The sequence below is a fragment of the Coenobita brevimanus genome, chromosome 63 (assembly GCF_032717465.1).
Source record: "Coenobita brevimanus isolate Jiangsu-jjx chromosome 63, ASM3271746v2, whole genome shotgun sequence".
NCBI classification, from domain to species: Eukaryota; Metazoa; Arthropoda; class Malacostraca; order Decapoda; family Coenobitidae; genus Coenobita; species Coenobita brevimanus.
The window spans coordinates 27,061,998-27,076,707 of NC_137016.1; the positions used below are offsets into that span (position 1 = coordinate 27,061,998).

The 14,710-nt window shown below is 43.6% G+C and overlaps 1 protein-coding gene across 1 annotated transcript in view; it reads right to left on the bottom strand.

The window, feature by feature from the left end:
- LOC145404401 (tyrosine-protein kinase CSK-like) overlaps positions 1-14,710 on the bottom strand; it is a 402,657-nt gene that overhangs the window by 80,073 nt on the left and 307,874 nt on the right. The window contains exon 2 of the mRNA XM_080275917.1: positions 10,150-10,228. The gene's annotated coding sequence lies outside the window, so the exon portion shown is untranslated. The remainder of the gene's footprint in view (positions 1-10,149; positions 10,229-14,710) is intronic.

Here is a 14,710-nt window from a genome sequence, read left to right on the forward strand (position 1 = left end):
ACAGTACGCGAGTTCCGAGTACGCGATCCCCCTTGTACCCGAGGACCTATTTTTTTTTTTTTTTTTAAGTATTTTTTATTAGCATGCACACTGCACTCCTTGTAAGCAAGACGGGCAGTGAAGAGTGGCCCAAATCCGGGGTTACCCCGAGTACGCGACACTGTCCCCCCAAGAAGCGATAACAGTTACTTAAGCTCCACCCACCATGTGACGTTGATGCTGCGCACTTGTCACGTGATGCCCGTATGCGCCGCTTGGAGGGTGGTGAGAGTCCCAACAGAGGAAACACATGCGCACAAAGGGTACACTCGCTGTTCCAGCTACGTCCCCGTGTACTCTGAGGCTATTTCTTTTGTGAGCCAGGATGCCTGCCCCCTCCTCAAGGAAGAAGGGCATCACCCATGCCATGAAGATGCAAGTCATTAAGAAGGAGAGTGGGATGGGTAACACGGCCATTGGCAAGGAACTAGGCTTGGCAGAATCGTCTGTGCGAACTATATGGGCTAACAGGGAGGCCATAAAGAAGACTGTGAAGACATATGGGACAGTGGCATTAGATGGGAGAAGCAGGCTGACCAACCAGGCTACAATTCTTATGGAGCGGTACCTGGCTACATTTATCCTGAGGAAGGAGAAGGAAGGAATTCCACTGAACAGGCACTACATCAGGGACCAGGCCAAGATCTACAAAGTTGCAGCTCTGAAGCTTGCTGTAAAGAAACCATTTAAAGCCTCTGTGGGATGGCTTTGCGAAGAGGAAGGAACTACGTCACATTCACCTCATGAGGGAGCATGCATCAGTGGATGAAATGGCTGCCAGGGATTATTCAGCCATCCTAAAGATGATAATCGACGAGGGCAGCTACAGCAGGGACCAAATTTATAACACTGACGAAACAGCCCTATACTACAAGGCTATGCTGCAGTGTGCTTATATCAGTAAGCAACAGCGCCAGGCCTGGGGCAGAAAAATTGACAAGAGCAGGATAACAGTCATGTTCGCCGTGAACTTATCAGGCTCACACAAGGTGCGTCCTGTTGTGGTGCATACCGCAGCACACCCCAGATGTTACAAGAATCTTTGCTGCATGGATGACAGTGGGATATACTGGTACAGCAACTCCAATGGCTGGATGACGAGTAGCATCATTTCCGAGTGGCTGTTGCGGCACTTCATCTTTGACGACAAGGCTAAATCCCAGGAACCTGGCATCCCCTTCAAGGTGCTTCTCGTCCTCGACAATGCCCCAAGTCATCCAACCTGGCTAGCAGACCTCAGCATGGAATGCAAGATCATTTTTCTGCCCCCAAGAATGATCTCTCTCATCCAACCGCTAGACCACGAGCTGACTGCAACGGTCAAGCAGCTATACCATCAACGCCTCTACGATCACCTCCGCAGCAAGACTGACAGCTGTGAGGAACTGCAGGCAATTCTTGACTTGAACACAGATGGGAGTGATGTCATGGACTCCGAGGATGGTTGGGACTCGCCACCTGCTTCACCCGCTTCGTCCTCACCATGCACAGCACCCGCAAAACCAATTTCAACTCCTGAGAAGACTATTACGGCTTTTTGGCGGTCATTCAACCTCAACGATGCCATCACTCTCTGGTTGTCTTCTTGGGCAGATATATTTACGCTGCAACAATTAACCATGCTTAGTGCCTCCTCATACCGCACCTGTGTGAAATCGCACCGAGAAGCAGCTTTCAGTCCCTGGCCGCTGCCAAGGCAGCCACTCTCACAAGTGCACAAGCTGTGCCTGGGTTTCAGGTCGTCTCACTGGAGGAGATCAGGGGTTCTCATTTGGCAGCAGCAGAGCAGGATCCACAAGAAATCGTGCAGCGAGTGGATGATGCCGACGCAGATCAGGAGATCACAGCAGAAAAGCCAGCAACATCAGTGATGGAGCGTGAAGATTTGTCCATGATAGAGATCAGCCAGGTACTGTGTGCCCTAGATAAATTCAAGGAAGAATTCAAGAACACTGAATGCTCTCAGTTGTGAGTGGAGGAGGTGATGTCTTCGCTGGACAGAACCTTCCGCTACTACACCGACAAGCACAACCAGGAAGTAAACAGACGGAAGCAAACACTCATCACCCGTTTCCTTCGGCTTGAACAAAGTGAGGAATCGCTCCCTTCAACATCAGAAGAGCCATTTCCTGAGGAGGATCAAGAGGCTGATTCGATATCTGAGGTGTCAGAAATAGACTTTGAAGGGTTTATGAAAGAAGTGAGTGCATTAAGCAGTGAAAGTGTCGAAAGTGCTGGTGACGAAAGTGGTGTGTCGGGTGGTGTGGTGAGTGATGCAGGAGATGCACGCTAGGTGCCTCATCCTGCCTCGGATCCTCTTCTTACCTCCATCACGCCTGTTGTCCTCTTGGATAAAGGTGAGCAGCCATATTCTTGGTGGTTTAGTTAAGCCATATCCTTGTTGATTTACCTAGTAAAGCCATAATCTTGTTGGTTTACTTTATCTTAGGTAATATGTCTTAGATAGTTTCCCTGTATAGTACAATACTTAGGTCTGAAAGGCATCTCAAGGGTTGCCTATGAAGGGGGGGTGCCGCCCATACGTAATTTTTCCCATAAGTTTATGTATTCACAGAATGCGAATTCCTAGTACGCGACGTCCTCTGCCACCCATATAGGTGCGTACTAGGGGGATGTACTGTATACTGTATATATATATATATATATATATATAATGTTACATAGCCTATGATTTCATCATCCTTTGTGTAATTTTTAACGCACAGTGTGCTGCATGTTTGATCACGAGCGTGTTCTGCCTCAGTTCCCCCCTTCTACCGTTATAGTAGAGTAAGTCGTTCTCTCTGTTATTCAGAGCGGGATTTTCAGCTTTTTGTCCCCATGGCTTCATTTGCGCGTCCTTCTTACAAGTTGTATCAAGCTCTGCTGGCCCCTATATAATGAGCTCAGTCTCTGCATCATTGCCACTTAGATCTGCTCCTCATTTTGTTCACATCTTTGTCCTCCCGTGTACAGATATTATTATTGTGAGTGCTCAAGAAATCTCCAAACATCTAGCAGCTGTGTGTAATTTGAGTATAACTGTTGTATTTTTTCTTGTGCTGTGTAGCATAGGGTTAGTTCTTAGGCCTAGTGAGGTCTTTGTGATTAATGTTGGGTTTTATGTCAGTCATTTTTGATAATAGTTTGTATCTGTAATAATTTATCTTGCATTTACTGAGCATTACCAGGTGTATTTTCATTTTATCAGGGCTGACTTAGATAAATTTACTCTTGCTAATTTCGTGTTAATAGAGACTATTGCAGTTAACCATATATTTAACCTGTTTATTTGCCATTACATTATCCTTATGAGTCCTGAATGTTTTGTTGTTAGTTTGAGCATTAAACTTTAACTTGTAATTTTACCTAACTCTTTTGTTTTGAACCTGGAACTTTACGGGACAGTAGTGACTCTTAGTATTCTCACTTAAAGTGTACGTTATCTTTCTCTGTTCCGTAACATAAATTTGGCGACCTCATATCAGGATATTCAGGATATTATTATAAGGATATTGCTTGATATTTTGTGACTGTTACTTATTCATTATGTCTACTATTACTACACTTGATGAAGCCAAAGATTTTTTGTCAAATGTGCAAACAGTGTGTGATGTAGAAAACAGAACAAAGAATGAACTTAAGCTTGTTGCTCAACAATTGGGAATTGTTGTTCGCTCTCATCATTCTAAAGATCAAATTGTTGACATGATTAATGAAAGCTTGTTTAATGTAACTCCTCCAAATGAGCAAACGCAGATTGAATTAGCTAAGTTACAGCTAGCCCCGCAGGAGGCCCGTGCTAAGGAGGCTGAGTTTCACGCACAAGTTGAACTTGCTAGGATTCAGGCAGACCATGAGTATCGCATGAAACAATGTGGAACTGGATCATCTAGCTCTGATGATTTTGATGTGGCTAAAAATGTTAAACTTGTCCCTCCTTTTAATGAATCTGATTTAACAAAGTATTTTCAGTTGTTTGAGAGGGTAGCTACAGGTTTTAATTGGCCTAAAAAGTATTGGCCAGTACTCCTTCAAACTGTTCTCACCGGTAAAGCTCAAGTAACTTATGCATCTTTGCCTCAGGATCAATCTGATAATTATGATGTAGTTAAGAGCTTGATTCTTAAGGCCTATGAGCTTGTTCCTGAAGCCTATAGAGTAAAATTTAGGACAACTTACAAGCAAGATAAGCAATCCCATGTTGAGTATGCAAAAATCAAAGAAGATCTGTTAGAGCAGTGGTTAAATTCTAAGAATGTGGATTCTGATTTTGGTAAATTTAGGCAGATGATTTTGCTGGAGGATTTCAAAAGGTGTATTTATAAAGATGTAAGCCTATATCTTGATGAGAGAAGAATAGATAATTTGTCTGATGCTGCAGTTTTAGCTGATGAGTATGTTCTCACTCACAAGAGATATTCTAGAGAAAAAGGGAAAGCTGAGAGTAAGTACGTTGCCTCTACTCAGAGTACAGGTAACAGGAAAGAGAATAAAGATGATGTTTCTCAGGAAGTAAATACCAGCTTCACCTCTAGATTTCAGAAAAGTAAATGTACTTATTGTAGTAAGCTTGGTCATACTACGGAGAGATGTTTCAGGAGACAGCGTGATGTGAACAAAAGGAGTCTTTAAATATTCAGTCAATTGGTCTAGTGTCCACTCTTGAGAGTTCCCAGAATTCTTTAACTGAGTTAACTGAACCTGCTTTGAGGGGTAACTTAAATTCTCATGATGGAGCTCCTCTTTTGAGCAGTAACGTGGGTGACACTCTCAAGAGTTCATGTGCTAATTTCCTGTCTGATGGTTTTGTCAGTCCTCTGGACAGTAATGACAGGAAATCAGTTAAAATATATCGTGATACAGGTGCTTGCCAATCCCTTATGCTGACCAGTGTTCTAGGCTCTAATGTTAATTCTTCTGATGAAACTGTAATCCTACAAGGTGTAGGGAATAATTATTTCTCTGTCCCTCTGTGCAGAGTGAATTTAGAGTCTGGTTTTGTTAATGGTTCCGTTATGGTTGGGTTGGTTGAGACACTCCCAATGTCAGGTGTAACTTTCTTACTTGGAAATGATATTGGTGGAAGTCAAGTGTGTCCAGCTCCTCAGTTGTCTAGTGAGCCAGTGGCTGCGGCCCAGGATTGTGGTGTCCCTGATGTGTTCCCTGCATGTGCTGTCACTAGGGCTAAGTCTAAAGTTACTGGTGATTTAGAGGATAATGATGATGATGATGTTATCCTAGCTGACACTTTTCTTGCTAATTTGGACCACTCACCAGATGAGGCAGTACTCCGTAGTGTTGATAATTTGTCTCGTCAAGAGTTGGTTGAGTTGCAGGTTGCTGACCCTGAGTTGAAAGGTCTAGCTAACTCTGCTTACAGTGAAGAAGAGTCAGCCAGTGCTTCTACTTGTTATTATGTAAAGTCAGGAGTACTTATGAGGAAGTGGAGACCCCCAACAGCATCAGCCGACTGTGAATGGGAGGTTGTACATCAAGTTGTCATCCCTCGTGTTTGTAGGCAGGATATCATTCGAGTGGCTCATGATTCCAGTTTGGCAGGACACCTTGGAGTGAGGAAGACTGTGGCACGCATTTTGAAACACTTCTACTGGCCAGGTATCTTCAGGGATGTTTCCTGGTATTGTAAGTCTTGTCACACCTGTCAAGTTGTGGGGAAGTGTAATCAGACTGAAAAGGTTGCACCTCTAGTTCCCATTCCTCCTTTTGAGGCGCCTTTCACCCGTGTGTTGGTGGATATTGTGGGCCCTCTTCCTAAGACTTCTTCAGGATTTTCTTATGTGTTGACCCTGATTGATATGGCTACTTGTTATCCTGAAGCCATTCCACTTAGAAACATCTCAGCAAAGAACGTGGTTAAGGAAATGCTAGGGTTCTTCACAAAGTTTGGTCTGCCCAAGGAGGTACAGTCAGACCGGGGAAGTAATTTCATGTCAAATGTTTTCAAGCAGTCTCTGAAAGAGTTGGGCATCACCCAGATCACGTCTTCAGCTTACCATCCCCAGACCCAAGGAGCGTTGGAGAGATATCATCAAACACTCAAATCGATGCTCAAGAAATACTGTTTGGAACATCAGAAAGACTGGGATAAAGGTCTTCCATTCGTTGTGTTTGCCGCAAGAGAATCTCCAAGTGAATCACTGGGCTTCTCACCTTTTGAACTACTGTTTGGCCATGAAGTAAGAGGACCCCTTAAGTTACTCAAGGAATGCTGGCTGTCGGAGGAAGATGACGTCAACCTGCTGGAGTATGTGATGAAGTTCAAAGAACGGCTGTCCACTGCTTTACAGCTGGCGAGAGAGAATTTAGGAGCTGCTCAGGAGAAGATGAAGACTTGGTATGATAAGAAGTCCAGGTTATGCCACTTTCAGCCAGGAGATCAGGTTTTGATTCTGCTACCAGTTCATGGGCAACCTCTTCAAGCCAAGTTTAGTGGTCCTTATTTCGTGGAGAAGAAACTCAGTGATGTCAACTATGTCATCGCCACACCAGATCGTAGAAAGAGCAAGCAACTATGTCACATCAACATGCTAAAGTCATATCACAGGCAGGACGAAAATAATCCAGTCTGCACTGTAGCTGTTCCACCCGAGTCTACAAGTGAAGTTCTCCCATGCAGCATGAGCCTGAGTGATAGTTTGGGGAAGAATCCTGATATCATGAATGATCTCCAGACTAAGCTTTCTCATCTGCCTCCCAAGGAAAGGCAGGAGTTTTCGGCATTACTGCAGGAGTACCCGCAAGTGTTCCGTGCTACTCCAGGAAGAACCACTGTGTTGATGCATGATGTCGATGTTGGAGACGCAAAGCCAATTAAATTGCCTCCTTACCGTGTGAACCCAGTCAAAGTTCCTCTCATCCAGAAGGAGCTTGGCTACCTGTTGGACCACAAGATGATTGAGCCCTGTCAGAGCGAGTGGAGTTCTCCTGTCACTCTAGTCCCTAAGCCAGGTGGGTCACAGCGGCTTTGCATCGACTACAGACGTGTTAATCAGATAACCAAAACAGACACTTACCCTCTCCCTCGTGTGGAAGATTGCATAGACAAGATCGGAAAGGCTAGGTACATAAGTAAGTTTGATTTGTTAAAGGGATACTGGCAAGTACCTATGACTGAACGTGCTAGGGAGATCTCATGTTTTGTAACATTAGGAAAGACTTTTGCATGTTCTGTAATGCCATATACAGATTGTTTTAGAGTAATAAGAAATTTCCTTTGTAAATTTCTTTTTTCTTTGTGGGGAGGTGTTACATAGCCTATGATTTCATCATCCTTTGTGTAATTTTTAACACACAGTGTGCTGCATGTTTGATCACGAGCGTGTTCTGCCTCAGTTCCCCCCTTCTACCGTTATAGTAGAGTAAGTCGTTTTCTCTGTTATTCAGAGCGGGATTTTCAGCTTTTTGTCCCCATGGCTTCATTTGCGCGTCCTTCTTACAAGTTGTATCAAGCTCTGCTGGCCCCTATATAATGAGCTCAGTCTCTGCATCATTGCCACTTAGAACTGCTCCTCATTTTGTTCACATCTTTGTCCTCCCGTGTACAGATATTATTATTGTGAGTGCTCAAGAAATCTCCAAACATCTAGCAGCTGTGTGTAATTTGAGTATAACTGTTGTATTTTTTCTTGTGCTGTGTAGCATAGGGTTATTTCTTAGGCCTAGTGAGGTCTTTGTGATTAATGTTGGGTTTTATGTCAGTCATTTTTGATAATAGTTTGTATCTGTAATAATTTATCTTGCATTTACTGAGCATTACCAGGTGTATTTTCATTTTATCAGGGCTGACTTAGATAAATTTACTCTTGCTAATTTCGTGTTAATAGAGGCTATTGCAGTTAACCATATATTTAACCTGTTTATTTGCCATTACATTATCCTTATGAGTCCTGAATGTTTTGTTGTTAGTTTGAGCATTAAACTTTAACTTGTAATTTTACCTAACTCTTTTGTTTTGAACCTGGAACTTTACGGGACAGTAGTGACTCTTAGTATTCTCACTTAAAGTATACGTTATCTTTCTCTGTTCCGTAACAATATACAGTATATATATATAAATGATGCAATGGAATATCTTAGCACTGGCAGCTATATGAATATGCTATGTTTCCTGATGATGTGAAAATTTTAAGATCTATCATGGATGTTATTTCATGTTGAAAAATAAAAGTACACATACCAGACTCTCTGAATGGAGTGAAAATATGGACAATGGAGTTTAAAGCAGAATAAATGCCATGTGATATAGTTTGGAAAAAATAATAAGAGACCCACATCCAAATATAAACTGGGAGATCACAAGCTCCAAAACTATGAAAAGAGAAAGCCCTTGGAATGATTATTAAACCCAAAGCTTTCACCTGAAGATAACGTCAGGGTGGGGAAACTATGTTCTATTAGCTAATATGAAAATAGCCTTTAGATATATAGATGAGGACAAATTAAATAAAATAACTAAAACTTAGCTATATCAGACCACCTCTTGAATATGTAGCAATTGTTTGGTCCCTCCAAATAAAAACACACATGATTACGTTTCAAAAGCTGCAGAGAGAGTAACAAATAGGGTTCCAACCATAAAAGACTTAAGTCATGAAGAGAGGTTAAAAAGACTGGATTTGCCATCACTGGAAGATGGAAGAAAAAGATGACAAGGAAAACTTTGTAATACTGTACTTGTGACTAAAAGATCAAGAGGACATAGTAGGATATTACAGATGACAAGAAGAGATATGGATGTGAGACAGCACAGCTTTCTAATAAGATCTACTTATGCATGGAACTGCCGACAGACAAGATTGTCTGTGCTAAAAATATTCACAAATTTAAAGAAATGTATGATAAAATAAAGAAAGAAGATGGAGCATCATGAACTTGACTCAACCCTGTTGTAGCATTAATAAGTGAATACAAAACACAGGAGCTAACAATACCTGACTGAAGCTTGGCACAAGCCAAACATAGTGAGCATTATCCCTGAATCAATTTTGTTACTCATGAGAGTAATCATGCTACTCAAAAAAAAAAAAAAAAAAAACTATCCAAGGGACCACTGCAGAGTTCAAAATATTGTAGTTTATTGTAGTGTACTGTATATATATAATACAGATATAAAATCACGAATGTACAAAGTAATGTACTATATAAGCAGAACAGCCAGTCATGGAATGGAGTTTATTGTCTTCCTGTATTTTAATTTGTCAATGACGTAAAATATTCTGATTACCAATGTGGCATAATAAATATGTATATACAGTAAAGTATAAAATACTGAGTTGCATAGTACTGTATTAAGACCAATGAAAATTAAAACACAACATATAAACATGTAAGGTATCGTAATGTATATCAAGAGCTATGCTAGGTATGGAGCGAATCTGTATAAATCGTGAATTAAGATGACTGTGGAAGACAAGATTTAGTTAGTATTCAAATTTAACAACCTCATGTTCCCCCAGTTAGTTCATTACTGTATATAGTGTTTTGTTGTTGTTACTGATGTTGTTGCTTAACCCCAGTCTCCTACTGAGCAGACCTGTCAACCACAGATAAGCAACTGTGTCTCTGGGGTCGTCTGACAGGTACAGTCCAGTACATACTGTAAATCATGTAGTGATTGAGCACCCCCTTGTGGAAGACAGTGCCTCACCAGCATCCTTCCTGAGGCAAGGTGCATGGAAGTATGGGGAAGTTTGGCTCCTGGATAGATGCTGCAGCTGCTCCACTCAGGGTGCACAGCACCACCAAATGTAGGCTCCCCATTCAATGTCTTATATATAGAGGGTTTACTTCAACAATGGAACCTGTATTACTAGTATACTTTCAATGAAACACCTTAGATAATTGGTTGTGGTATTATCAACCAAAACTTTATTCTGACCTAGCAGTACAGTAGGGTACTGTGCTGTACTTGCATTAAAAACAAAATAGCAAATATGTACCGGTACACTGTAAACTGGAGTTGCAAATGACATCTCCCAATTGTGTCAGTCTCTTACCACCTCCATGCCAATGACACTACACTCACTGACAAACTACTGTAAGGTATTGTGCCATGAATAAGGTATGCAATGTAATGTGTCAACAAACCCTGATCGTGGTGTGGCTCATGGTGGTGTCGTGCAGGCCTATAGTGACGATGCCTCCTCACCCTCCTCCATCACACTCCCTGAAGTAACAGCATTAGTTAGTTAGCTCTTCATACAAATGATGCACACATAACTGCATATGACAAATAATTTTTAGAGTTATATGAAACAGATACAGGTACAGTACCACATTTTCTGGAGAACACAAAAGATGCAACACAACAATCACCATTAGCTAGGAAATCTTATTGGTAATCAACATTTCCTCTGAATGACTATTCCTTTTTGAGAAGCTTGTAACAGGGGATGCTAACGAAAGAACCATCTTCAGGCTATGTAGTCTATTCTATTCTATCGACTGCCAGATGCCGCAATCCCGCAAGGGGTGGCCACTTGACTTTGAGTTATTTGTTTTATGGGGAGGGGCACTAACCCTCCACCAACCCACTTGTTGACACGTAGGGAGCACATATGGTTTGGTTATATGGTTACCACCCAGCTTTGTAAATGGTTTCTTGGCTTACAGGAAACCATTTGGCTTGTCATTCAATGTAAAGCCACCTGTAAAGGAAAGAAAAGCAATAAGAAGTGACAGGAAAGATGGCAGAAATAGGAAGAGAGGAGGGCAGGAACAGTAAAAGAACGATAAAGGCTAAGGAAGAAGTAGGCAGCACTACACCAAGTGAGTGCCTACTTCTTCATTAGCCTTTATCATTCTTTTTCTATTCCTGCCCTCCTCTCATCCTATTTCTCCCATCTTTCCTGTCACTTCTTATAGCTTTTCTTTCCTTAAGAAGTGACAGGAAAGATGGGAGAAATAGGAAGAGAGGAGGGCAGGACACTAGACAATAATGGTCCGCTTTCACACTCCTAATATGGTAATGAACATGTAGTGCAATATAATGCCTGATGAAATATTGAAAACAATTATTGTAATGTCCAATCATGACCTCATACATTAACCCCCATCTGCCAGGTAATGTCTATACACGTCACAATCTGGCCACCAGGTGACGTCTGTGTCAGAACACTAAAATATCATAACATACTACATAATGGTTAGTAACATATATTCATACAATGTAACTACAATGTTCCTACAATTCTGTGTTACCAGAATTATGTATTTCACTTAATCATCAGACAAGCTGAGTGTAAGGCACTCCTATAGGCATAACAGTAATCCCTGTAAGACCCGAATGCCCAAGTCCTGGACACCCCAAGTCCTGAACATTTTGGGCTCGGGTCCTTGGACACACACACACACACACACACACACACACACACACACAAAAGTTTTCAACCCTACTTTGAATTTGGTGTGTCTATCTATCTATCTATCTATTGCCAGACGCCTCAATCCTGTTTGGGGTGGCCACAAACAAATCGCCTCCAAGTCGCCCTGTCCCCCGCCATTTCACTGCCCTGCTCCCAACTCACACCCCCCTCTCTCATATACCTCTCCACCCCATCCCTCCATCTCATCCTCGGCCTCCCCCTCCCTCTTCCCCCCTCCACCTCACTCACATACACTCTCTTCGTCAGTCTTTCACCCTCCATCCTCTCCACATTTGGTGTGTAGTTCTGCCAATGTCCAGTACAGCATCCTGCATCCTCCCCATTTCCTGCCTAACTACCGTCGTGACTGCACACTTGCCGCCATGGCTGCCCACATGCTCGCCTTTGTGGTGGTGCCCTACCTGCTGCAGACTCCATAGTTCCTCTGCTGCCTCTTAATCATGTATGTGACGATGGCACTGCCACCTGATGAGAGGAAATGAGTGGTTCTGACTCTGGAGAAGATGAGGGAGATATTGGAGAAGGTGGACGAGGGATGGTCGACATTGATGAGAGGAAATGAGTGGTTCTGACTCTGGAGAAGAAGAGGGAGATATTGGAGAAGGTGGACGAGGGATGGTCGACATCCCGGATCCTCCAAAAATTCAACCTGGCCCACTCTACCTTGTTCGATATCAAGAAATCCCCGGACGGACTCATCCAGTACACGACAGATTTCACATCGAACACCAAATGCAGCTTGGAGAGGAAAGTTATGTACCCTCCCAGGATGCAGATTCCGACTGCTCCACGCTGATTTGGTATTGTCAACAACGTGCTGCTGGTATGCTGGTGCATGGTACAGAGCTGAGGGCTGCTGCCGAGAAGTTCGCAAGGTTACACGACACCCCAGACATCAAGGCATCCAAAGCGTGGCTCTTTGCTTTCAAGTTGCGACATGGACTTACCAACCGTAAGGCCCACAGTGAAGCTTTGGATGCCAACAAGGAGGGAATAAATAGTTTCAGCAGATGGTGAACGGCTTGATCGACAGGGAGGGCCTCACTCTCAATGACGAAACTGGCTTGTTCTATCGCTCGCTGCCACCGAACTCACTAGCAGAGGAGACAGAGAAGCGTGTACCTGGATGCAAGCTCTCCAAGCAACGGATATCTGTTTTGTGTTGTGCCAATGCTAACAGCATGCACCGGCTCAAGCCTGTAATTGTTGGCCATGCAAAGCAGCCTCGGTGCCCTTGTGGGTTGATGGATGTCCTTCCTGTCATTTGGTACCATTCTGTGAAGGCTTGGTTCACAGCCAAGATCTTCAAAGACTTGTTTCACCAGCATTTCATCAAGGAAGTCATCCATTATCTGACGAACACACGGGGAATCCCATGCAGCCAGGTAAAGGCTCTCCTTCTTCTGGACAATGCACCTGTGCATCTGTCTGACAAGGAGTTGGTGGCTGAGAATGGCCGCATTATGTGCTTGTTTTTGCCACCTAATACAACTGCTCTCATCCAACCAATGGACCAAGGAGTGATCGTGGCTACAAAGAGGCTGTACCACTGGAAGTTCATGGACGAGGTGATGGTTGTTCTCAAGGACAAGGACAAGTGCAGGGAGGGACGGGACACATAAGGCCAGCGGACTGTAGAAAACCTTCGCCGCTACAACCTCAAGTCAGCCATCTACAACTGGGACAGAGCATGAAGGGAAGTCCCTTTCAAGACTCAGGAAGGTGGTTGGTCTCATCTGCTTCTCGGGGCCGATGTGGTGCACAGCTTTCTAAGTTTTGATGAGGATGACTTCCATGCATATCTTCATGCGGCTGGCAATGAGGTGGATGTGGACGAAGTGTGTGAGTGGTTGGATGATGACGAAGGCGATCCTGGGTATCAGATCATGTCTGATGTTGAGATTGCATCTTCAGTTGCAGGTATGGGTACCCAGTTGGAAGATTCCGACGAGGACAGTGAGGATGATGCGGACTCCTTTCAGCGTGCCACCACTCCAGCCATCCCCAAGCTACGCGCACTCCAGGAGCACGTAGAGTTTGTTCTGGACTACCTTGATCACCCGGACTGAGACTGGGAGATGGGGCCCCTGGGACTTGTGGAGGAAGTGCGTGCTTTTAGGCAGCGCATCATCAATCGCCAGAATCGCTGTTCCTTACGTCAATCAACCACTGACACTTTCTTCAGGTCCGTGACCCCCATAGTGCCCAGCCCTGGCTCCACACCACTGTCTCCCCAAGACATGCCTTCCACCTCCAAGCCACAGCCCAGTACATCGGCCACAGTGGAGTCTCCACTGGAAGTGAGTTTGCGGCTATCATCAGAGTTGTCTGCTATCTTCAGAGTTGTCTGCAGTGGGTAACCCATCACCATGTCCCAGCAATGTGCCCCTTGGTCACCTGCAACACCTACTCTCCAACTCTGACAGTGAATAAACAGCAAAAACTCGCCACTAAACTACATGCAAATTTACAGTGTTGTGGAGCGTTTAGAACAGAATGTGCAGTGTTAAGAAATTAGAATTCAGGGTGCAAAGGATTAAGTGCAGATGTACCCCCTCCACAATATGTCTACCCCCGATGTATATATGTCCCCCCCCAATGCATGCATGCCCCCACTAATCTTGCTAGGTCAGCATGCTTTCCCACGCCTGAAGACGGCGTTATTGCATCAGTTGATATCAGGCAGCCGAGAAGGGCAGACTATTTTACTGTGAGCTTGTAATAAACTCCTTATCTAGCTGTTTGTACACGGAGTTTCTATCACCAAAGTATTGCAAGTTACACAGAGTGCAACACTGGCATGTTTCATGTGCAGTGCAAGTAAGAAAAGAATGTGCAGTGTTAAGAAATTACAATTCAGAGTGCAAAGGATTAAGTGCAGCGCAACACTGGATTACTCTATGTGCTTCAATAGCATCTTCACCACTGTCAGAGCCTGACAGGAGGTGGGTTACAGCAATCTTCACAATAGCCACGGACATGTCGGAAGTACCCTATACACTGCTGAATATTTTCCCTACTCACTTCTAATTCCACATTCTTTGGTTCCTTTTCATTTATTTCATGATTTCTGTCCCCTATCTGTGTGAATAAGATCTTAAATAGGTGCTGTGCATGTCCTGTAGGGAGTTAATCAGGCTTTCAATGTTAGGTTGGGTTGGGGTCCATAAGTACCTGTCCAGAGGGCATCTTCCCAAGTCCTGGACATGCCTTTGGCTCTCTTACGTCGGATCTTGCAGGGATTACCGTATATGTAATGCAAT